Source organism: Panthera tigris, chromosome A1 (assembly GCF_018350195.1).
Source record: "Panthera tigris isolate Pti1 chromosome A1, P.tigris_Pti1_mat1.1, whole genome shotgun sequence".
NCBI lineage: Eukaryota > Metazoa > Chordata > Mammalia > Carnivora > Felidae > Panthera > Panthera tigris.
Window position 1 is genome coordinate 21,147,929 of NC_056660.1, and position 27,220 is coordinate 21,175,148.

At 34.9% G+C, this 27,220-nt stretch overlaps 1 long non-coding RNA gene across 2 annotated transcripts; it reads right to left on the reverse strand.

Annotated features, from left to right (window-relative positions):
* Nucleotides 1–254: 254 nt before the first annotated feature.
* Nucleotides 255–25,431, reverse strand: LOC102961187. 2 transcript variants are annotated; one of them, XR_001511927.2, is made up of 4 exons: nucleotides 24,345–25,431; nucleotides 23,310–23,410; nucleotides 8,275–8,363; nucleotides 255–2,365 (listed from the first exon to the last, which is right to left on the reverse strand). It is a non-coding gene; the product is annotated as an uncharacterized LOC102961187 (long non-coding RNA). The 2 variants fall into 2 exon arrangements; XR_006210815.1 differs by lacking the exon at nucleotides 255–2,365 and having other exon boundaries at nucleotides 8,227–8,363; nucleotides 23,290–23,410.
* Nucleotides 25,432–27,220: the final 1,789 nt, after the last annotated feature.

The following is a 27,220-nucleotide window of genomic DNA, read 5'->3' on the forward strand; positions in this document are numbered from 1 at the left end:
CAATGTATCGTATATTAAAAATATTTAAACATAAGAAACCAAACAATCATCCTCTTTTGATATGAGAATGACATATAAAAACCCAAACATTTCAGGGGCACCAGCGTGGCTCAGTGGGTTAAGTGTCTGACTTGATTTCAACTCAGATCATGATCTCATGCTTCATGAGATGGAGCCCCATGTTGGGCTCCAGGCTCAGAATGCAGAACCTGCCTGGGATTCTCTACTTCTCTCTCTCTCTGCCCCTTCCCTGATCATACCATATGCACATGCACTCGCTCGCTCTCTCTCAAAATAAATAAACAAAAAAACCCCACCACATTTCATTGTTACAGCAAAGCTAAACCTAAACCAATCTGAGTAGGCAGTTTGTCTCATAATCTTTCCCTCTTCTCCCCCTTGACCATCCTCCCCCTCCAGATCAGGCCGCCTATACACAGAAACCCCTCTCTCCCAATCCACGTAGGACCCCTAGAGTGGCTATACCTCCAGAGTGATGATCAGGTCCTAAAGGTTTTTTCTGTTTCTTCCCTGAATTATCCCTGACTTTGTACCTCACTAGATCATTGGCAAGGCCATCAGTTTAACTTCTCAAAGTTAGTTAAAAAGCAAAATGCTACGGAGATTATTCCAACAAGTAATTTTATAATAAATTCATGTTACATAATTAAAACAAAATGACATTTCTTTAAGAGGTCTATATGCTTTTAGATAACAGGATCGTGACTTAGGCTTGTTTATTCATAAAACTCAGTAATTCTAAAGGGATGGTTGAGATTTTAGGTATTTTATAAAAAATTTTCACGTTGCCTTGAAGGTGATATACCATTTGATTATTACAATACAAAATTTAAATTATTCTTCTTCCATGTTTACAATGCATATTGCAATATTTTTCTTTAAAACCAATACACCTAGTTATTTGGTTGGCCAAGGAGCAAGAGTTCTCTCTCTCAGGAACTGAAAATATTACCTTTCTTTGAGTAATCAAAAGAAAATAATTTTTTCTTATAACCTGGTATCTTTTTAAATTCTCCTAAAGCTGATATTATTATAATTTATACATCTATGATGTTCTCTTAGATTTCTTTTGTGACTTAGAGATAGAAATAGTGGTCTTGGTGTAGAAATAGAATTTTAATAATTCATACTCTCCTAAAGGCTGTCTAATACCTCTACACATTTTGGTAATTTTGCATAATTATTTATAATTATACTGAGTCAAAATCATACTGTGAATTCATGGTATGGAATACAGATTTTAAAATAAATACATCTAGACAATGAGCAAACATACATTTATGAATCCCTTGTTTTGTGTATTAATGATTTTTGAAGAAGCATACTTGTTTTAAAAAATGAAATGAATTAAGTATATCTTTGTTTTTAAAGTTTCTTATACAGCAATGATAAAAAAAAAAAAATTGACACAGTGTTCACATTAAACTAACAGACGTTGTTATCAGGCCCCAAACTGGTCCTAATTCTGTGACTTCATAGCTACCATGGAGGCAGCCCAAAGGAGCTTAAGTAAACACTTTCAAATTATGTAATGAAGTTCTGAAGGAGGAACAGCCCCAACCAAACTGTGCCATATCGTTGTACAGATGCTATTTTTCTTTATGCCAGAATGCTTATTACCCTATCTATAGAATGACTTCATAGTAATAACAACATGAAAGAAAATTAAAGTAGGCAAGTCTATTTCTAGGCATCGTGAATGAAAGCAGGGTTGGGGCAATTATTTCAAAGTAGTTATCTAGTGAATGTTTTTCTTAATCTTATAAGCTAAGCATTTAGTAAGCATTTTGGAAAGTGCTGTAGTGAAAATGGCACATTAAGCAATAAATTCAGTATGATTTCAATAAAGAAATAAATTCAATAAATAAAATATGATATTGCTAGCTTCTAGTAATAATGTTCTATTTACCACTACATTAATAATTAAATACAATCTTACCTTTTTTTACTAAGTAAAATAAATCTGGATCCTTCCTTATGCTATTTTTCTTCACCTTTCTATGTGTTCAAAATATAATTTATTTTAAAAGAAATACTGCCAAAGTCAATAAAAAATACATTTCTTCACCAGCTGAGTAAGCATCATGGAAAAGACAAAGAATATTAAGTCCTTGAGGTAGTTAAGTTATTAATATGAGTATATGAGCAAAAATGCAATTTTATCAAATTACACAATGAGTCTCCCTATTATCACACTGACAAAGATTGAAAATTCAAGTGTTAATAACTAGTGTAGCTAAGAATGTGTTAAAACTTACAGTCGCATTTATTACTATATTACCTTTCTGGGGTCTTAAAAATGTCCAAATCTTTGATATAGTAGTTCCACTTCCAGGAACCAATCCTAAAGAAATAATCAAATACAAAGTCAAAGACTTATATATATATTCAGTACAGCATCTATACAGAGGAAACAATCTGAATATTCAACAGTAAAGGAGTGGTTAAATGAGCCATGGTATATCAATCTAATGGAATATTATGCAATCACTAAAAGTCTTAATGCAGAAAAATACTAATATTTAAATTTAATGTACAGTTCAATTTTTTAGGCTATAAAACTATCTCTCATTTATTTGAAGATGTATTCATTTATATGCATAGTAAAAGGATGGGTAAAAATACAGCATAGTGCATTATATGTGGTTATGGTAATTTTTCTTTCCCATATTTTCTAAAATGAGCACAAATTATTTTAACAATCAGAAAAAAATCATTAAAAGATTTCCTCCAAAATACATAAATCAAATGACATATTTACATTCTTATGTAACACTAGGATATTTAATAAAGTATCAACATATTACTCTTTATAAGTATTCTTCATTTTACATACTTATAACAATGTTTTCTAAAATTATATTAGATAAGGTATAGGCAGGAAGTACAGAGTATTATGTGAATGGTGTAATTTGACGGGTTACCTTTAATGGAAAAGTTGATTTAAGAAAAATTTAGCATAGTCATAATCCATCTATAAAGCTATAATGGCTAGATCTATTTTATTAAATTTTTTAAAAAATTTATTCATTTTTGAGAGACAGAGAAAGACAGTGTGAGCGGAGGAGGGGCAGAGAGAGAGGGAGACACAGAATTCAAAGGAGGCTCCAAGCTCAGAGCTGTCAGCACAAAGCCTGACATGGGGCTTGAACTCACGAATTGCAAGATCGTGACCTGAGCTGAAGTCAGACGCCTAACCAATTGAGCCACCCAGGTGCCCCTTGGCTAGATCTATTTTATAAGTTTTTTAACAGTATTTTTAATATTTATTTTTAAATTTTGTGGTTAAAGACATAGCAATTAAAATTTACCATCTTAACCATTTTTAAATGTACAGTTCAGCAGTATTAAGTATATTCACATTGTTATGGGTAATAGTGTTGTTAGTTTCATAAAAATAATACATGTTCACTGATAAATAACTTAATGTAGAAAGTTACAGGAAGGTTTTTAAATATCAGATCCCAGATTTTACTATCAATTTTAAATGAATATCATGTTAGGCATATTTCTATGCATTTATACAAATAAGATAATCTATTTAAGATCAGAATATGTACTTTACATTTAAGTTAAAAGCATTAAATTAAAATTTTTAATTTGGAAGTGGTAAGATAAACTGAAGTACTTGCTGAACTTTTAGAAAAATGTTTCTTTACTACAAGAGATTTTATTTCTTAAAATATCTGAAGTTTAAAAAAGAGTCTGGAGACTTTTATATGTTTCAAATTTAGAAATGCTAATAGACTCTGCTATGAAAAATATATTTTTACATCATTACATCATTATTTTTACAAAGTTGAGGTTTTAATGTCTATTTGTTTTATAATCCTAATTTCTTTGATCATTTGGTCTTGATTTGCATTTTAATCCCGTGCTCACAATATGCCTTGGTTCTCAGTATCTTAGTTACTGAATTTTGATTCATCAGTTATCTGCCCTTCACTAAGTAATTTTGGGGTTTTCTTCTATATGGATCCATGGATGCTTGTGTTGGTCTTTTCATCAATTCTCAAATGACACTTATTTAGATATAATAGTTTGGGGTTGTGCTGGCTTTGCCTTAAAACTGCAGACATTTTTCCTTTGTTTTCTGACTTTGAATATTGCTTAGAGGAAGTCTAAGGCCAACATGATTTCCTCCCTCTTGATAAGTTATTTAGTTGTCTCCTGGAGGTCTGAAAAGGTTTTCCTTCATTCTTTATGGTTAGTAGCTTAACCAGAAAATGCCTCAATACTGAATATTATGTGTCTAATATTTTTCTGCAGATTCAGTTCTTCTCATTATTTTGTGGAAATTCTCTTCTGTTACATCTTTACAGTGCTTGTTCTGATTCACTTGTTGCATTATGTACTCAGGGAGATGAATCAGGCTTTATGTTATCTTTGTCTCACTTACATATGATCTTCTTTGCAATTACTTTGTTCTCCTTTTCCTCTACATTGACTACAATTTATTAAATGCATTTATCAACTAGAATGTATTGAGTGCCAGCACTAGTGGAAAATAAGAACATATTCCTACATTTATGAAGAGCTTTTAGTTAAGGATAGGGGAGGGAGAAATAAACAAACTTAAAACAGTGTCAGGTAGTAATAAGAACAACACCAGGTAGGAAATTGGGAGGAATGGGGGAAGGAATTGTGCATTTTAAATGGAGCATGACAGCAGGTCTCTCTAAGATGACATCTGAGAAGAGATCTGAATGAAGTTAGGCATAAGTCAGGGGAAGACCTGGGCAATCCAGAGGCAGAAAAGAGTAAGTACAAAGGCCCTGTAAGTGGGAAAGTGGTGTGTTCAAGACAGAATGATCAGAGCCAATTAGAGCCAGAAAGTGGTGAGAGACGAGACTAGAGAAATGGACAGGCCAGCTCACAAAAAGGGTTGTAGGTCCTAGTGAGGAGACTGAATTTTGTTCCAAGTCTGATGAGGAGCAGGGAGATGATGTATATACTTAAGAGGAGTTCTTCTGGTTGCTGTTAAGAATTTCAACAGCAAAAACTGAGTACAAAGAATTGGTCAGATAGGTGCTATAGAACTGAAAATGCAAAAAGGGAGTAGTGAAAATAAGAGTAACTTCAGGAAGCAGCCACTACCCCCTAGAACTGGATAAACAATATATCATATTGAAACTGTTTATATCATCTCTTCTCAGAGATGAGGCATGATCATCTAGGAGAAAAGAAGAATGAATTGACTCAGGGAATGTGCTGGGATTGCCAGTCTTGCCTTTTGTTGACAATCTGATTTCCAACCGTATTTCATTTCTTGAAATTCCAAATGTATTTGTTTTCAAATAATAGTATTATTTTGGCCTTCATTGGCTTAGGTTGTAGACATTTTTTTTTTTAAAGGAGTTTTTACTGTTGTTTGTTTTTCCTGTATTGTAAGATATTTGGAGAGAGAAATTTTGTGCTGTTCCCTTACTCCCCATCTTTATCTGGAAGACTAGATTAATGTTTTAAAATAGATTATAATTCATATTTTTTCAACTCACCCTCTATATAGGAATATAACAGTAAGATGTCATAGTAATATTATATATTGTCATAATAGCCACCATTTACTGAATGCCAATGTGCAATGCACTTGATAGGGACTTTACATACATGATCTCTAAAACTTGTAACAAGCCTACAGGGTAAGTACTGTTGCCAGTTATTTCCACAAGAAACCTTTTTTACTGATGATGTCAGATCACAGAGTCTCACCTGAAGCTTACAGCTGACCAAAATAAACAAGGTAAGAACAAATTTTTCTCTCTTCTGTGGTTATAAAAAATTAGTACATAAGAGGGGCACCTGGGTGGTTCAGTTGGTTAAGCATCTCTTGATTTTAGCTCAGGTCATGAGATGGAGCCCTGTGCTCACAGTTCAGAGCCTGGAGCCTGCTTCAGATTATTGTGTGTCTCCCTTTCTCTCTGCCCCTCCCCCACTCACACTCTGTCTCTCTCAAAAACAAACATTTTTTAAAAAATTTAGCACATAAGAGACTGTTCTTTTTGAAGTAGAAAGTAATAGTTTGCAAAAGTATACCACACAAACTAAGAGTAATTTTATGGACAGCTTTTTGACACTATACTGTATGATTAAACTCTTGGTGGGAAAGGTACTAGCTAACTGACAGATTCCAGGAACTTGGTAAATTGAGGTGCTCCTTCTCTATCTCCATCATCCACAAACATGCTGAGAGCCTGCTATGTTAAAATCATTACTAAACTATATTAAACCATTATAATTTTACAAGTTATAGGATATGTATCAGTATTTTTTTTTTTTTTTTGGAAACTCCACTATTTGGATTTATATGATATCAAACTTTTCTATTGTTCAACAATATTTATATTGACATGACACTGAAAACATATCACTGGGACATGAACACATATCTATGACAAGTAATGGATTTCTTTTTCTGATTAGAAAAGTAGTACATGTAAGTGAAGAAAATTTTGAAAATATGTTTAAATTTTTTTTTTTTTTAACGTCTATTTTATTTTTGAGACAGAGAGAGACAGAGCATGAATGGGGGAGGGCCAGAGAGAGGGAGACATAGAATCTGAAACAGGCTCCAGGCTCTGAGCTGTCAGCACAGAGCCCGACGCGGGGCTCGAACTCACGGACCGTGAGATCATGACCTGAGCCGACGTCAGCCACTTAACCGACTGAGCCACCCAGGCGCCCCTGAAAATATGTTTAAATAAAATAAGTAAAGGAAACACCTTTTGTAAAGGACAGCAGAAAAAAACCAATAATTCTTTTATTTACAGGCAACTGACTATTGAGGTTGTCCTAGTTCCATGTAGTTTAAGTTTATGAAGTTTAAACTATTTGAGTACACTTCCTTTTTTCCTAACACTATATCACAAATGTTTCCTCAAATTATTTAAAACTCTTTCAAAAAAAAAAAAAAAAAAACTCTTTCAAAAATATTTTCAATGGCTGTATAATGTTCCTTGAGTAGTATTTCCTTTAAGTGGTCATTTAAACTATTTTCCTTAGTTTCTTATGAGTAATATTACTATGAACTTTTTTATACTTACATCTGTTTTAGCATTTCAGATTATTTCCTAAATTAGGATAAATTCCTAGAAGTGAGCTAAAAGGCCAATAGTTTTAAACTTCTTCATATGGTAAAACATTTGCTGTAAAAAAAATCTTTTTATTTTTTTATTTTTTTAATGTTTACTTATTTCTAAGAGGGAAAGACAGAGCATGAGCAGGGGAGGGGCCGAGGGAGAGGGAGACACAGAATTTGAAGCAGGCTCCAGGCTCTGAGCTGTCAGCACAGAACCCCACGTGGGGCTTGAACTCACAAGCTGTGAGATCATGACCCAGCTAAAGTCGGACGCTTAACCAACTGAGCCACCCAGGCGCCCCTTGCTGTAAAAAAATCTTTTAATTAATTTCCTACACAGTTTTATATTGAAAATAAATCTAAGGAGAAAATTTTATGTGGGGTACCTTTTAAAATTGAGATGAGGCATGTGGGTGGGTCAGCTGGTTAAGCGTCTAACTTCATGATCTCACCGTTCTTGAGTTGGAGCTGACAGCTCAGAGCCTGGAACCTGCTTCGGATTCTGTGTCTCCCTAACTCTCTGCCCCTCCCCCCCCAACACTTGGTCTCTCTCAAAAATAAACATTTTTTTAATTAAAAAAATAAAATTGAGATTAATATTTAAGTTTGGATTTAGTGTTTTGGTTTTAATATCTTACTTTAAGGAAAAATCCACTCTTCAAAATATCTACTTGTTTTTGTCAGGTTCAAAACTTACACTTAATTTGAGGATGTAAGTTTAAATATATACTTATTTCGGCCTAATGCTATTTTTCAAGGCATCACAATCTCTTTTTTCCTATTTTCAAATATACTCACCCAACAGTGTTGCCTCCTGACTTGTACATCACATGTATATCACTAATTCATGGTATAAATGTACACTTTCATCTGTGGATGGAAATCTAAAAAAAATTGCAGGCCGGGGCACCTCCATGGCTCAGTTAAATAAAACTGCAGGCCAACATCATTCCCAAACTAAGTAAACTTGGCACAAGAGTTTTAACAGCACCTAAATTAATATTACAAAACAGTTCTACTGTGCAAGACTGAAATACAGAGCATATGAACAGAGCAGATTTACCTAATTCTAAAACTGATTTAGACTGGTGATAGGATTGCAAAACTTGAGGAAAATATCCAGAAGAAATCTAGTCTAAGTAAATAAAGGATTACTGCTTTATTAATTCACTCACCAAATTCTTATTAAACATCTTTTGTGTATCAAACATTTGCTAGGCACTGGAGTCAACTGAAAAAAGATCTTCCTCCTATAAGATACATTCTAGTGGAAGAGATAGACAAAAGCAAATGAATAAATAAATAGTCCTAAACTATAATCTAGTCACTTTCATTACCAATATTACCTAAGTGAGAAAAAGAAATGATTTGGGTTCTACCCCAAGAATTTTTAAAGTTGTATTAAGAAAAACATTAAAGATTTTCAATTATTAGGAAATATAGACATCTCTACATCCAGATACCCTATAGCTCTTTTATGACTGGTCATTGTCATCCCCTTGTAACCAGTACTTCCCCCTCCAAAAGAAAGGATAGACTAGAAAGAGTATCTAGAATTTGGCCTTCCCTTTATTACTCTCTTTACTCTGGTCTGACCCAATCTCTGATATAGCAATGTTGAAGTAGAAAGTGAAACATTCCCAATTTGGGGAGTAAGAAACCCTAAGTTTTAGCAAGTGATAATACTAAAAGAATTGAAACCTTAGATGAAACATTTCATTTTTGAGAGTGCCCATTTCCTTTGCAAACTGATGGATTTTAACTAAATTATCTCTAAAATCACTTCAGGCTCTAAATATCACAATCCGTGTGTCTCTGTGTTAAACATTTCTTCCATTGTGCTCCTATTTATCCTGGGGATAGAGAGGAAACGGCAGAAAGAGGACAGAGGTTGGAAAGAATAAGACTGATCCCTGTTTAGTAAGAATAAAGGATTTAGTAAGAATAAATGTTTATAATGAACATTTTTCCATGTTATTGAATATTTTTTAAAACATGTTTTGGGGCGCCTGGGTGGCTCAGTCGGTTAAGCGGCCGACTTCGGCTCAGGTCATGATCTCGCGGTCCGTGAGTTCGAGCCCCGCGTCGGGCTCTGTGCTGACAGCTCAGAGCCTGGAGCCTGTTTCGGATTCTGTGTCTCCCTCTGTCTGACCCTCCCCTGTTCATGCTCTGTCTCTCCCTGTCTCAAAAGTAAATAAAAAACGTTAAAAAAAATTAAAAAAAAAAAAAACATGTTTTTAATATCTGCATAGCATTCCAACATAGGGATATATACCAAAATGTATTTATCCGTGCCCTCATTCTGAAGATTTTTTTTTCCCAATTTCTGCAGTATTGTAAAGGATATTTTAGAATCTATACTTGTCTCCTAGTACCCAAAATAAATACTATTATAGGCTTTCTCGTTTTATTCCTTTTGTGTGGAAAAAAAAAATCACTCTGATTCCTTCTTCTTATCTATTCCAGCCTATATATGGCTTTCTGATAATATAAAAAAACTCCACTTTGGACAATGTTACAGAGCCTGTTCTTTCTCCTTTCTAAAACAGTATCATCCCTGAGTGAGGTCCATATTTCTGCAGCTCTCCTGCAGTAAAAGAATGAATTAAAGCCAATCCCGTGCCTGCATCAAGTCTGGATGATGTATATTTTCGCTTTACCCATAGTTGAAATCCATGAGATTAAAGCCCCAACAGCAGACAAATAGGCAAATAAATATTCATTTCTGTTAGCTACACCAAAAATGTGATTTAGTGTGTTAACTATGACAAAGGTAACTATGACTTTGGTGATATTGCCATGATTCTGAGCTTGCTATAATATTAATGGTTACTACGCTGAAACATTGGAACACAAATATACAATTAGGAGAAATAAAATTTAAACTTGTAACTATTCAGTGAACAACTATACAATCTGCTATTTAGTTTTCTACTTTTTTTTTTTTTTTTTTTTTTTTTTTGCAATATGGTACATTATTTCAGTAGATCTCACATTCTGCACTAGTGTTGGTACTTCTCCCCCCACAAGCAAAGGGATCAGGTGACACACTGCTTTAAAATTACCCTAAAAAATGTTCTGAGTTAAACACCTTTTCAACTTAATAGTTTTTGTTCAGGAGAAGAGTGAAACTTCTGATGTGCGTCTTTGTGAACTGGTGCAACTTACATACCTTTTTTCAAAACTTCAAGTTACTTTTAACGATCTCTATAGAATGAATTTGGAATCCAAACCAATACTCACATGAATGATTATTTCTACCAATAGCTATGGACATTACAGTCATCAATAGAATTTTAGTGACAGGACCTTTGAGGTTACACAATCCAACTCTCGTCTTACAAATGAGAAAAGTAAATCAGAAAAGTTTTTGTTACTCATAGCAGTAAGCTTGGAGTGGGTGGGGGTAGGCAGGGGATCCTAACACTCTTTCAGCCTAATGCATACCAGAGGTATTTATTAGGTTATAAGAACACTATATAGTAACAGTTGAACAAATCTAAGAAAGAGATCTGATTTGTATCCTAAGTATACATTTTCCCTCATCATCAATCACAAAGCGATGCTTGTGTGCAGTAAAATCCAAGAGAGAAGTTGGAGTTAGTTTGGCAGAACTAAGTATTGCTTAACTCCTAGGGTGAAAATTTATTTTATTTTATATATATATATATATATATATATATATATATATATACATATATATATATATATATATATTCATATGGATATCCATATTTATATATACCTGTAGCTTCTTAATCCTGCTTCAGGAAATGCCATTTACATACATTACAATGTAAATAGTGCCCACCCGCTGGAGTCATGCATCAAAGGGACACTGTAAATACAAGTTTTATGTATTACATTAATTAGGGTAGGCTAATTGCCATAACAGATCAACACCCAAATGTATAATGGCTCCAATTATATTTGCTAAAATAAACAAGTTTCTTGCTAAAATAGACAAGTAGTTCAGTACTTAGTTTCCAAGGTTTTCCAGTAACTAGGCTTTCAGTACCAAACTTCCAAGGCCTCCTGGAGGGTCTTGTCTATGACAGTCTGTTAGAAGGCAAGTATTTTTAGGAGACTAAAATGTAGTACACAGAACTGCTGTTCTTATTCCATTGGCTCTAACTTGGTCACATGCCTACACCCAACTGCAAGGGAAGCTGGGAACAAGTTTACCTTTGTGGCCAACAAGAAATGAGAACATGGATTTGGATGTCTAGGAAGAGTTACTGCTCACTTGAGTGCTCTCTCTCTGCGCACACACACACCTCCACACACAAAATCTGAAGTAGACACTAAAAAATAAACACATGATTACCTTCAGACAGAACAAACCGTGAAAGAAAGGGGCTTTAAGAATTGCATTCACCTCTACCCTTTCCCTCCTGCAGGTGGGACTGTTAATTACTGCCTAACAATAACCAACTGGCAGCTGAAATCTAAAACGGAGGGGAAAAAAGCAAATTTTTGCAATTATTATATATATATATATATATACGTGCGTATATATACGTATATATACGTATATATATATATGTATATATACGTACGTATATGTACGTGTATATATATACATATATATATATATATATATATATATACTTGCACCTATACATACCTATAGGTATATATTAGTTGGGGGTTGGTTTGGTTTTCCTATTCCATTAATTAGTCAAATTTAGAACGAAGACTCATGTCTAATTACTTGTTTTAGGGACAAAAGACCACCAAGCTCCCCTTTAATTACACTATTAGTAAATAATGTTTGAAAAATATTTAACTTTTTACACAACAAAGATAGCAATTCCACCGATGAAGGCAATAGTAAGTTTAGTGAGTTTTTTTTTCCTTTGGATAAGTTGTCGCTGTAACCCTGAAACTGTTCTTAATCACTCAGTTTTTAATAGAAGCACTGCATGGCTGCATTTCTGAAATCATAAACAGGAAGTGTGATATATAAATGTCAGTAGAACTAAAACTCAGTTCTTTGGTTTGGTATTTTTCTTCCCCCCATATTTTCATGTTAATGTCTGATTAACCCTCTTTTACAGAGGAGGAAATGGGAATGACGCAGAAACTGCTACTGCGTCCTTAGAAATTGTTTTGTATAGGTTGCCCAAATTTATTATTGCCAGAAGACAGTGTAGATGGGGAAAGAGGCCAGAGAGTATATGACTCTTAATTTAACTCTTCAAAAATCCATTATAGAAAATACTCTTACACTTTGTACATTTTTTTAAGGTATCTCATTTTGTTTTTTTAATTTATTTAAATTAAGTTAGTTAGCATACAGTGTAGAATTGGTTTCAGGAGTAGAATCCAGTGATTCATCACTTCACTTTCCACATTCTTATTCTGACCTCAGCAATTCCTTGAATGTGTTCCACTACATTAATTCCTTCATGAGACAACTAAGGAGTAGCTTGAGTACTGCAAAAATCAGGATGTTATCTCTGGTTCTTCTCAGTGAAGACATTAGGGGTCTATGGTTGGTGATATTTTCTACATAATACTGTTTCAGTTTCTTTGCTGCATGGACATCTCTATGGAAATTACAAGAAAAGATTCAAATTGACCAGCCAGAACTTTTTTTTTTTTTTAAGTTTATTTATTTATTTTGAGTGCAAGTAGGGGATGGGCGGCGGGGGGGGGGAGGGGGGGTACAAGAATCCAAAGCAGGCTCTGTGCTGACAGCAGCAAGCCCAATGTGGGGCTCGAACTCATGAACCATGAGATCATGACCTGAACTGAAGTCAGATGCTTAACTGACTAAGCCACCCAGGTGTCCTGACCAGCTAGAACTTTTATATTACATTAAATATTTCTGGAGAAATGTACCAACATGTAGATTCTTCCGTAACTTTAAAATGTTTTTGCTTTGGAAACAGTTTCTTAATTTGTTCTTAAACTAAGCACTGAAGGAATGATTTTACTCAAGGTCACACAATATATAGTGAAATAGCAAAAAAACAGAACTTATCTATGTATCTAAACTCCCTTTCAAGGATGATCACAATGATCTAGAGAATGTCCTCCTTTTAAGGAGGTAGCCGGCCCACCTATCAAGTGTCTTGCTTTCTACAGCACATGAGGCACTGTCGAGCAGCATTTCCAATATGTAAAATTTGATACATTTTAATTGAAAATATAACATAGGTAAAAAGGATGTGGGAGTGTTTGAAAAGAAACATAGTAAGTATATGAATCAAATGCAAACTATAAATAATTGCTAAGGGGATATGGAAAATGAAGTGATTTAAAAACTAGATTGATAATGGATAGAAGTTTACTGGAATAGGCAAATTTCATGCAGAGTTTTTAAAGCTGTAGTGGATTTGGATTGCCAGAGGGAAAAGATAACCAACCATTGATTCGTTCATCCAACACGTATTGAGTGCTCACTGTGTGCTACGTGCTAGACACTGTTGAAGGCACTAGAGATAGAGCAGTCCTCAGAACTACTGCAGGGCAGGCCCAGGAACTGCATGTCCAAGACGTGACAACTGGATAGGAACAGTCGACACAAATATGAGAGCAGAGAGAAATGAAAGAGAAAGGAAAAGAACTAGTAATGGGCTTATAGTAGAAGGCCTTAAATGCTAGGATGTTTTCTAAGTGGGAGAAAGATGTTTGGTATGAATTGAACTCCTTTGGTCAGTGTAGTCAGAATAGACTGCTTTTTTTCCCTTCTGCTGGTCAGCTCTCCTAGCTTCCTAGATAACTTTATAATGACCAGACTAACACAAACAAAATAAATACTGCACCTAGAAAGATTCCCAACTGAACTATGTGAAAAGCAAAAAGGGAAAGAAAGCAAAAAGTTGAATTTCATATCTCCTTTTATCTTTCCAGTGGTTATTATGTATAATGTCTCTTCCTAGCAACACTCTCCCATTCAGTAGATGTCTAGGTTGTGATTCAATTCCTGAAGGCTCTGTTCTTCTCCTTTCCTTGTAGGTGGAATCACTGAAAGGAGATTCTATTTAAATTCCTTTTTTTTTAGTCAATCAGGTGTTCTTTATTCACCTAGCAATACTTCTCTACAGAGTTTGTATATGCTAGTGGGAAAAGGGGTAAGACAGGATGGGGACTAGGGAAAATACCAAGAGGCTGTAATGCAATACAAGCAAGGCAATGTAATGCAATGCAGTATGATACAAGAGCCTAGAACACAAACTAGACACTTAAGAGCTTTAGATTAAATGGGCAGTTTTAAAAATGAAAAGATACAGGTCTGAAGTATATAATAAAGAAGCAACTATAAGAAGTAACAAATTTAACACTTGTTTACCTATGGGAGGATAAGAAAATAAAGAAATGAACGTAAGATTTTAAGTTTGAAGGTCCGAAAATTTGTGTTGTCAACAAGAATAACTAAGAAATTTGGAAGAAATAGCTTGAAGGGAAAAAAATGAACTTACTGTCAGATCTAAATAGGATGTCACCAGAAGACAGAGGACTCAAGCTCTCTTGAGCAGCTGTTGGGCCTGTTACTGTACATGTGTAAGTCATCATCATATAGAAATTGATGGAAACTCAATGGACTAATGAGGAAATGCAGTGAAGAAGATCAAATGGCTATGTATGAACTTTGACTCTAAGATGAGGTATCAATTTCAAAGCAATTTTAAAGAAGGTGATCTATCTTTGGAACTCTTTCCTTCAGGTCAGATAAAGCTATCCTTTATTAAATATCGACTCTTCATTTTGACTGACCCCTTACTGAGGGAGTATAATAAAATGAATGAATAAAATTGAAAGATTTATTCTTACTGGATTATCTCATTGGAAGTTCTGCATTTTTTTTTAAGTTTATTTTTTGAGAAAGAGAGTGGGAGCAGGGGAGAGGCAGAGAGAGAGAAGGGGGCAGAGGCTCTGAGGCAGGCTCCGCGCTGACAGCAGAGAGCACGATATGGGGCTTGAACTCATGAACCTTGAGATCATGACCTGAGCCGACTGAGCCACCCAGGCGACCCTGGAAGTTACGAATTTTTAACTGAATGTCCTCCTAGCCAACTTATACACATTATGTGCCTTAAAATAAAACAAACAAAATAAGTATCTGCAACTTTTGACTGTGTACCTTTGTATAAAGGCCATGGCTTCAAAAAATATAGAATATAAAATATACATTAGCACAAGTCATTCAAACTATTTAAAAGTTAAATTTGGAGTTTTAAAAATATTTTTTTAATGTTTGTTTATTTTTGAGGGAGAGAGAGAAGACAGAGTGCGAGCAGGGGAGGGACAGAAAGAGAGGGAGACACAGAATCCAAAGCAGGCTCCAAGCTCTGAGCTGTCAGCACAGAGCCTGACACGGGCCTCAAACTCACAAACTGGGAGATCATGACCTGAGCCAAAGTTGGACATGTAACCGACTGAGTTACCCAGGTGCCCCTGGAGTTTGTTTTATGTAAAACTGTCAGGGTCAACGTGAATTTCCATTTCCAAAGCAAATCTTGGCTATGGAACCACGTGAATAGAAACTCACCTTTAAAGAGGGTTCAATTTTAGAATGTGCTAGGCTACATGTTTCTTTAAATAGGAAAGGATCAGGTTCAATACTCCCTGAACTCAGGGTTTTTGTAATCTATTTGATATATTTTCTGTACACAGGAGATTATATCATAAAATAATTTCACCATTTAATCATTATCTAATCAGATATGGCTTTGGATTCCTATATTTATATAGAAGTACCTTCATAGTAGCTAACAGTAGAACATTTATTAGAGTACTTTCTGTATGTTAGATACTGTGTTATGTGCTCACATATTTATTATCTCATTTAACACACAAAAACTCAATGAGGTATTACCCATCTCACAGATGGGCAAAACTGAGGCCCAAGTTAAGTTATATCTTCAAGGTAACCTAGATAATAAGTAGGCAGAACGAGGATTTGAGTTCCGATCTGATTCCAATGCCACTTTTCTTAACTAATACCATACTGACTCCAAAATTCACCTAAAAAAATATTTTTATTGTAAAAGTTTTATGCCTTTTGAACTCTGTTCAGTATAATGGAATACTTTATTTAGCAATTTACAAATGTTCCTGCATTCTTGCTTACTCTCATGACTTTAACCAAGAAAGTCTCGTTGGGGGCCACTTGGACCACATATCAAACCATATCTCCCACTCTAGTAACCATAATCTAAAACACACACTCACTCACTCACAGGAAAAGGAAGATATCATGGAAAAGTAAAAGAAATTCCTCCAGTTCAATTTTAGGGATATAGGAACATATCATCTGTTTAATTGTACTTATAGAAGTGCATAGACAAGTTACTGGCTTTAATATTAGCCTGAAAAGATCCTTCAAAGTCACACATTCAATCTCTTAGTTTCAAGAGAAACAGTTACTATGAATATCGAAAATGGAATTGTCAAGACAAAGCAACAATAATTTTTGAGCTCTTACTTGCTTATTGATGCTATATAGAGATAGAGATAGAAATAGAGATAGAAATAGATATTCTAATCTATAGTCAACAAACATGCCAGACAACACATTGAGTGGTAAAAGGGGTATGGGAAAAGTGGATCACATAGTCTGAGTTATCACTAGGATTATAGCATCAGGCCTGCTATTTAACCACAAATCTAAGTGCAAGCAATCTAGTATAGAAGAGTATATAATTTTGGAATAAAACAAATTTGAGTTTAACTCTTGACATTACTTACAAATTCTGCGACCCTGGAAAATTTACTGCCTTTGTGAGTCACAGTTCTCTCATTTTGTAAACTGGAACTAAAACGCTGTACCCTTATCGATGTCATGAAGATCTATTCAAATAAGACTTCCCAGGTTCAAATTTCAGCTCCCTCACTCAGAAGTTTTGTGACTTAATGCCTCCTTTTCCTCATCTATAAAATGAGGATAATAATAGTCCCTACACCCCAAAGGGTTGTGAGGATTTAACACCTTAATATATTTAATTTTTTTTTTTTTTATTTGAGAGAGAGAGGGAGAGCACGGGAATGGGGGAAAGGGGCAGAGGGAGAGAGAATCTTAAGCAGGCCCCAAGCCCAGTGCAAGGCTTGATCCACAACCCTGGGATCATGATCTGAGACGAAATCATGAGTAAGTGGCTCAACCAACTGAGCCATCCAAGTGGCCTCAACATCTTAATGTATTTAAAGTGCACATAGAAAATGATATATTTATGTATACTGTAATTCTTATTTAAAGCAACTACCTAGTACTTGCCCCTTAGTATGTTTCTAATAAATGTTCATTCCCTTTTATATTTCAGTTGAAGTTATTTTCCCTTATTTTATAGATCTATTTTTAAATGTATTAAGCTTAATAAAACTTTACTAAGGTAGAACTGATATTCAATAAACTGCACCTACTTAAGGTGTACAACTAATAACTTTTAACATGCATACAATTGATAACTATACAACTGCTAAGTTTTAACATCTATACCCCTGTAAAACCGTCACCAGAATAAGAGTGAACATATCCATCAACCCTGAGAATTTTCCCTGCCTTTTTAAATCTCCTAGCACCTCTCTCGCCAAGCAACCACTGGGCCGTCTCCCCTTTTGTCCTAATAGATTAGTTTGCATTTTCTAGAATTTTATATTTTCTGCCTTTCATCACTTAGAATATCGTTTTTAGATTCATCCAGGCTGTTGTATATAACAATACTTCATTACCTTTTAATGCTGAGTATTACATTGTAAGAATATATCACAATTTATCTGTTAATAGACATTTGACTTGTTTCAAATTAGAGATCGTTAAAAATAAAGCAACTGTGGGGGCGCCTGGGTGGCGCAGTCGGTTGAGCGTCCGACTTCGGCCAGGTCACGATCTCGCGGTCCGTGAGTTCGAGCCCCGCGTCAGGCTCTGGGCTGATGGCTCGGAGCCTGGAGCCTGCTTCCAATTCTGTGTCTCCCTCTCTCTCTGCCCCTCCCCCGTTCATGCTCTGTCTCTCTCTGTCCCAAAAATAAATAAAAAACGTTGAAAAAAAAAATTTTTTTTTAAATAAATAAATAAATAAAGCAACTGTGAATATTCATATACAGATGTCTATAGGAACATATGCTTTATTTTCTTGGGGAAATACCTACAATGAAATGGGTCATATATTGGTATATGTTTAGCTTTTCAAGAAACTGCCAAACTGTTTCAAACTGATTATATCCTTTTACATCCCTATTAGAGGAGTATATCAAAGTTCTAATTCCTCCATATCCTTAACAACACTTTTCATTTTAGCTGTTCTAATAGATATGTATACATTTTTTGTAGATGGATATCCAGTTTCTCCATCATGGTTTTTATTCTGTTTCCCTAAGACTAATGAGGTTAATAAAGTTGGAACATCATTTCATGTACCTATTTGCTATCTGGGTATCTGCTTGGTGAAGTTACTGTCCAAGTCTTTTGCCCATTTTTTGAGACTTGTTTTCTCATTGTTGAGTTTTGAGAGTTTGAGAGTTTCTTTCATTTAAAAAAATTTTTTTAACGTTTTTATTTATTTTTGAGAGAGAGCAAGACAAAGTGTGAGCAGGGAAGAGGCAGAGAGAGAGGGAAACACAGAATCCAAAGCAGGCTCCAGGCTCTGAGCTGTCAGCACAGACCCTGATGCGGGGCTCGAACTCACAGACCGTGAGATCATGACCTGAGCTGCAGTCAGGCACTCAACCGACTGAGCCACCCAGGCACCCCTATCTTTATTTATTTTTTAAGTGATATCTATGCCCAACGTGGGGCTTGAACTCATGACCCCGAGATTAAGAGTCAAATACTCTACAACTGAACCAACCAGGCACCCTGAGAGTTTGTTACATTCTTGATACAAATTCTTTATTACATGCTTTGCAAATATTTCTCTCAGGCTGGGGCTTGTCTCCTTTAGCAGTATATTTTAAAGAATAGAAGTTTGTAAAAATTGACTAAGTCCAATCTCTCAATTTGTTCATTCATAGATTGTGACTTTTATTGTCACATCTAAAAAATCTTTGTCTAACTCAGAGTCACAAAAATTTTCTTACGCTTTCTTCCAGAAATTAAAAAAAAAATTTTTTTTTTAAGTTTATTTAATTTTGAGAGACAGAGAGAGACAGAGCAAGCAGGGGAGGGGCAAAGAGAGAGGGAGACACAGAATCCAAAGCAGGCTCCAGGCCCTGAGTTGTCAGCACAGAGCCTGACGTGCAGCTCCAACTCATGAGCTGTGAGATCATGATCTGAGCCAAAGTTGGACGCTCAACCAACTGAGCCACCCAGACCCTCCTCTTCCAGAAATTTAACAGTAATTTTAAGCTTTATGTTTAGGTCTGTGATCAATTTGGGGTAAATTTTTATACAAGGTTTGAGATGTAAATCAAAGTTCCTATTTTTATGTATGGATATCCAGTTCTTCTAAGCACAATTTGTTAAAAACAAACTATTCTTTATTCATTGAATTACCTTTGCACTTTGTCAAAAACCTGTTGTCCTTATATATGTGGGTCTATTTCTGGACTCTACATTCTGTTACATTAATCCATTTGTCTATTTTTACACTAATACCACTCTGTTTTGATTACTGTAGATATTTAATAAGTCTTAAAATCAGGTAGTGTCAGTCCTCCAACTTTGTTCTTGTTATCAAAGTTAACTGGGCTATTCTACATCTTTGCATTTCTATATGAATTTTAGAATCAGCTTGTAAGTTTCTTCCTTCCTTCCTTCCTTCCTTCCTTTCTTTCTTTCAACCTACTGGGATTTTGATTTGGATAGTGTTGAACCTACATATCAATTTAAGGAGAGCTGACATGTTAATGATATGAACCCACTGAGCCAGGAAAATCTGTCCAATTATTTAAGTTGTCTTTACTTTCTCTAACCATACTTGCGGTCTTTAGTGTATAGGTCCTTTGTGCCTTTTATCAGATTTATTCCTAAGTATTTCATATTTTTTATGCTATTGTAAAGGCTATATATTTTTTGTATTTCCATTTTCAGTTGTTTGTTGCTAGAATGTAGAAATACAAATTATTATATATTTATCTTGTATCCTGCAATTTTGCTACATTCACCTATTCTAGTAAGTTTTGTCGATTCCACCAAATGGAACAGATGGATGATTATGTCAGTTTTATTTCTTCCTTTCCAATACGAATATGTTTTTTTTCTTTTCTTGCCTGATTGCATGGCAGAACCTCCAATGTTGAATAAAAGTGGTAAGAACAGACATTACTCTGTTGTCCTGAAGTTACAGGAAAAGAAGCATGCAGTCTTTCGCCGATAGGCATGAGATTATCTGTAGGTTTTCTATAAATGCACTTTATGTGGTTGAAGAAGTACCCTTGCATTCTAAGTATGCTGAGTTTTTAAATTGGGAATGAATATTGGATTTTGTCAGATGTTTTTTCTGCACCTATTGAGATGATCAGCTTTTCTTTTTTGGATTAATGTGGTGAGTTATAATGATTGATTTTTGAATGTTAAACCAATCTTATACTCTTAGAATAAACCCCACCCAATTAAAATATTATCCTTTTTATATATTGTTGGATTTAATAAAATTTTGTCTAGAATTTTTTACATCTGTGTTCATGAGGGAAATTGTCCAGAGTTTTCTTTTCTTGTAATGTCTTTGTGTGGCTTGGGTATCAGGGTAATGCTGGCCTCCAGAAGAAGCCTGAAAACATTCCTTTCTCTTTACTTTTGTGAAAGAGCTTACAGCGATTGGTTGTTGTTGTTTTTTTTTTTTCTCTAAATATTGTAAGGATTCACTAGTAAAATCCTATGGACCAGAATTTTTCTTACAGGAATGTTTTAAACTAAAAGTTCAATTTTGGGGAAATAAATATATAACCATTCGGGTTATATATTTCTTCTTGAGTCAGCTTTGGTAGTTTATGTCTTTCAGGGAATTTGGTCATTTCATCTAAGTTGTTAATTTTTTTTTTTTTTTTTTTTTTGCCTAAAGTTGTTCATAATATTCCTTTATTATCCTCTAAATATCTGTAGAATTTGTAATGACGTCACCTCTCTCATTTCTGACATTGGTATTCTTGATAAGTGTCTTCTCTTTTTTTTTTTCCCTAACCAGTCTAGCCACAGGTTTATCAATTTTACTGATCTCAAACAACCAGGCTTTGATTCCTTAGATATTCTCAATTAATCTTTGTTTTCTATTTCATTAATTTCCACCTTCATCTTTATTATTTCATTTCTTTGGCTTCTCTGTGTTTGATTTGTTCTTTTCTAGTTTCTTACGGTGGAAGTTAGGTCATTGCTTTGAGATTTTTTTGTATTTTTTAATGTAGGCAGTTCATTGGTATAAATTAAGATACGTTGTATTTTTATTTTCATTCAGGTCAAAATACTTTCTAATTTCACCTTGGATTTCTTCTTTAATCAGTGGGTTACACAGAAGCATGTGGTTTACTTTCCAAATATTTGGGGATTTTCCAGTTAGCTTTCTGCTATTGATTTCTAATTTAATTCCATTGTGGTGAAAGGACATAGTTTGCATGACTTAAATCCTCTAAAATATATTGAGACATATTTTATGGTCTAAAACAGAGACTGGCAAACTTTTTCTATAAAGGATCAGACAGTAAATAGTTTAAGCTTTATGGGTCACACACAGTCTCTTGTGTTACATATTTTTTCTTTTTTAAGAAACCTTTCAAAATGTGAAAACCATTCTTAGTTCATAGGCCATATAAAACCAAGCTAGATTTGGTCCCATAGTCATACTTTGCTAACCCCTAACCAAGAATATGGTCTCTTTGGGTAAATGTTTCATGTACTCTTTTTGAAGAGAACGTGTATTCTTCTGTTTGTGGAATGTTCTAGTGTTGAGTTTACTATGTCCTTGCTATGTTTCAACTTGTCCTAGCAACTATTTAAGAGGATTATTATTTAATAATAATAATTTAATTATTATGGATTTAATTATTGAAGCAATTATTAAAATCTCTGGCTATAATTATAGATTTGTCTGTTTCTGCTTACAGTTCTATCAGTTTTTGCTTCACATATTTTGGACCTTTTATCATTTGGGGCATAAACATTTAGGATTATCACATCCTCCTAATTAACTGACTTCTTTATTGTTATGAAATGACTTTCTTTACCCCAGTTATACCCTTTGCTCTGAAATCTTACTTTGTTTTTACTATGTTAATACAGCTCCACCAGTTTCTTTTGACTAATGTGAGCATCAGCATGGTATATCTTTTACCATCCTTTCATTCTTAACATTTTTGTATCTCTATATATAAAGTGTGATGGGTCTTTCTTGCTATCTAACCTGACAGTCTGTACTCTTTGGGATTTTTAGATCATTTACATTTAGTGTGATTACGGACATAATTAAATTTAAGCCTATCATCTTGCTATTTTCTTCTTTTTTTTTTTAATGTTTTATTTTTTTATTTTGAGAGAGAAAGAGCATGAGCAAGGGAGGGAAAGAGAGAGAGGGAGAGAGAGAGAATTCCAAGCAGGCTACACACTGCCAACACAGAGCCCAACATGGGGCTGTATCCCACGAACCATGAGATTATGACCTGAGTCAAGAGTCAGACACTCAACCAACCCAGGCACCCCCTCGTCTTGCTAACTTCTATTTGTTCCATTTGTTCTGTGTTCCATCTGTTCATTGCTCCTTTTCTCCTTTTTCTGCCTTCTTTTGGATTGAGTACTTTTTTTTTTTTTTTAAGTTTATTTCTGTTGAGAGAGAGAGAGAGAGAGAAGCAGGGAAGGGGAAGAGAAAGAAAGAGAGAGAGAGAATCCTGTCAGCACTAAGCATGACACAAGACTCGAACTCACAAACTGTGAGATCACGACCTGACCCGAAACCAAAAGTTGGACACTTAACCAACTGAGCCACCCAGGCGCCCCTGGATTGAGTACTTTTTTATGATTCCATTTTTTATCCTTTTGGCTTATTAGCCATAACTGTTTTGTTATTATTCTACTGGTTGCTTTAGGGTTTATAGTCTACATATTTAATTTATCACAATTTACTTTCAAGTAAATTTATACCACTTCACATATAATAAAGGAACCTTATAATATCATATTTCCATTTTTCTCCTCCTGGTCTTTATGCTATTATTGACATATATTTACTAATGCATATTATAAATCCCATAATACATTGCTATTGTTTTTGTTTAAATCGTTATCTTAAAAGAGAATTAAATGGGAAAAAAAAACTTACATATTTGGCCATGTAGTTACCTTTTCCAGTGCTCATCATTCCTCTGTGTAGATCTGTATTTCCATCCGGTATCATTTCCTTTCTGTCTGAATGACTTTCTTTAACATTCTTGAAGTGTAGTCTGTTGGATATGATATTAAATTTTCATTCTGTGAATTTTCAGTCTTTCCAACACTCTCAGGTTCAAAGTGAGTAATCACCAATTAATCTACTCCCTACCATACACTACTATAAATAGCCTGGGCTAAACTATAAAAGAGAAAACTGAAAAGGAGGAGCATATTGTACAACCATAAATAACCTGGAACCTTTCCTCTAAAAGTCCAGTTTAGGACAAAGGAAACTTATGGTATGCCAGGGTGTTAAAAGCCACTGAATAAATATGGGGCATCTTCTTAGACATCAATTTTATATTCCAAGATTTTAAAAAAATTTATAAGCATATTTACACTAAACATAGGGCTTCTATGGTATATAACGCAACCTTTATATTAAATTTAAGACAAGAAACTGAAGAAAATTCTAGTTTGGGATCAAGCATTCTAAGGCAATTATTCACTTTTCTCTACTATTAACCACACTTTTATGAAAAAGTTTGAGAAGCTGTGAACTTGATTATTCATGATTTATTAAAACCTCTCCTAAAATTGGATGCTGTCAACAAATATGTAGGTTATTCATAGAGGTTTTTATTTAATTTGAATATGCATTTCTGAATTGACCACTATATCCTGTTATTCAGCTCATGAATCATTTCTTATTGTGCTCATGAAAAGTAAACTTAATTCCAAGTTTTTAAAATACCCATCATTGGGGCGCCTGGGTGGTTCGGCCAGTTAAGTGTCCGACTCTTGACTTCAGCTTAGGTCATGATCTCATGGGTTATGGGATCAAGCCCCATGTCGGGCTCTGCTCTGACAGGGTAGAGCCTGCTTGGGATTCTTTCTCTTCCTCTCTCTCTGCCCCTCCCCCCCCCACACATGCACTCTCTCAAAATAAATAAATAAGCTAAAAAAAAAAACCTATCATTATTCCTGTGAAGGACTTTTACTTACCAGTTCTTACTTTTGTGGATATCAGCATGCCTACACGTCATTCAGTACCTGCAACACTGTCCAATTTTCTGAATCCAATCCAGAATTGAATAAGAATACACATAACAAGTCTGTTAGAAATAGGCCTAAAACAAAGAAAAATAAGCTGGCTATGAAGACCCTACCAGAAAATCCACTTCTAAGACTGCATCCTAAGGAAATAAAGCAAAAATTTAACTGTTAGATTGTCCCTTTTAAAAATAGAGAAAAAAACACATATAATATCCCCAAATAAGATACTACTTAAATTATGGTATATCCTTATTTTATGTGGAATACTTAGCCATTAAAGGATATTATAGCTGAATATTTATTGCCAGGATAAACAACAAACAGGTATGAAAATTTAATAAAAGGGGCTAACGGTGGTTATTTCCGGGTTTGGATTATTAATTTTTTTTCTACATCTTGCTCATCTTGTTGTATATTCTTTAGTATCAACTGCTTGTAATAAGAAAAACCCAAAGTTTCCAAAAATACTAATTCAACATGAATATTTGTTCAAAATGATGAGGTCATCATTTGTTTATCCATTAATCAACAAATATTTGCAATATTATGTAAGACATAGTCCTTGCCCTCATGACTCTTAATTTGTGAGAGAGAAAAAGGCTATAATGAACAATCTTGGAAACTTTTTATTCCTCTGTTTCATTCCCATTACTTTATTGCCCAGTCACTCTCTCTTATTTATAGTGGACTTTGGCACTTGGCTTTCAGTATCTGTCTCCCCTGCATTTCCTGCCATGATGTGCCAGTTCAGTGTCCATATGGACAACCTATCCAACAACAACCTTGAATTCTGACTCCACCAGCTACAACCATTTCATTCAGTAATCCATACCCAGAGCCACACCTTCAACCTTCTGATCATCAAGAAATTGTTCCACAACCTTAGACTCCAATATTCTTGATCTGTGACCACACCACCTATCATTCCAATTTTTTCACTCCCTTCCTCTCTAAACACTTGCTTTCTTACCTTATTTTAACCTCTGTTCCTCAACCATTCCCTTTTCTTTTTTTCAGACCACTGTCTCCAGCATAGCTTCATATCTTTTCCTATCTAGCTTAGTTTCCCAGATACATCAGTCTCTCCTGCTAATAACCTTGCCCCTGGCTAATTCCCTCTCCCATTCCTTAGGACATATATTTTATGCCACTTTATTTCAACTCCAACTTGCTACTTCCCCTATCCCCTTATCTTTTATGTCTCCTTTACCAGAAAAAAAAAAAAAATCAAAACTATAAGCTACATACCTCATAACCTTCTTGCTCCACATTTATAAGTTATACATTTAATTATCTTCACCTCCTTCCTTCTAATCTCAGAGGAAGTATCCTTTTCTTCCAGGTCAACTCCTTTACTGCACACCTGATCCCACATTCCCTAATCTCCTATAGATCTTTCTTTACCTTTATTCCTCCTTCTTTCTAATCTCTTCTGTCTGCTGACTCTCCCCACATTTTATAAATATTAAACTCTCTTCACTGTAAAATCTCCTCCTCAATTCTATAAACTACTCCCTACAATGATCCTTTATTTCTGTTTTCAAGAAGAAATGAAGAGCCTTGAAATAATATAAATCTGCTGTAATTTTTCTCAATTTAAAATAATTTTCAACCCAACACAGAATTCTGCCACCATCAATGAATGTATTGAAAGCATACTAGCAAACGTTACTAATGACAAAATTGCCAAATCCCATGATCTGTTTCAATTTACTTGACCTGTCTTTATATTCTGATAATCCTAACTCCTTTTTTCCTGAATCCTCTCTCCCATTGGCTTCTAGAACATTGAGCTCCGTTGGTGTCCCCTTCCATCCTTCTGCTAGTTGTTCTTAATATATTTTTTTTGCTGCCTTCTCTTACTCTGCCCACTTAATAATGTTAGTTCTCATTTCCTCTCACTATATTCAGTCTCTATGAGGAATGGCATCCAGTTCCCCCCAACTTTCAACATCCACCTCTGAGTGGTCACTTCTTAGTGACTCCACTTCTAGCCCCAGCCTTTCTCTTAAGCTTCAGATGTACATGCTGAGCTCCCTACTGAACTTTTCTATATGGATATCCCAGTGACAGTCTTCCATATTAAATGTCTTCACTGAACGTCTTATCTCCTTCCCCTTTCCCAGTTTTCTAGTCCACGCCCTTATACACACATACACATAAACTAAAATCCCCAGCCTTCCTCCATTTGCCTCTATGCTGGTTAATTATACCACTGTTGTACTCTACAACCAAGTGAGGAACCAGGCAGTCATTATAGATTCCTCCTCATCTCTATCCCATTACTTCCCTAGTCCAAAATTTCATTATCTCCCCCCATGACTGTAAAACCACACAAAACTACTTTCATTTACTTAAATAATTAGAACACATTTTACAACATTTCCCCTAGTATTTAAATTATGAAATTACAGGGGCACCTGGATGGCTCAGTCAGTTAAGCATCTGACTTTGGCTCAGGTCATGATCTCACTCTTGGTGATTTTGAGCCCCGCATCGGGCTGTGTGCTAACAGCTCAGAGCCTGGAGCCTGCTGCAAATTCTGCGTCTCCCACTCTCTCTGCCCACCCCCCCCCCCCCCCCCCCCGCTCATACTCTGTCTCTCTCTCAAAAAATAAAATAAATTATGAAATTACAACCATGTTACCTTATTAGCAAACTAAGAAGGCTTATACAGAAACATAAATAGCCTCCACTATTCTAAGATCAGAAACCTTGTTTATACTCCTATACCTAAGTGTTTATCACACAGCAGTTGTTGCTTTACTATCTGTTCACTTTTGAATAAGGTAAACATGGCATACTTAAAGATAACCATAATAATT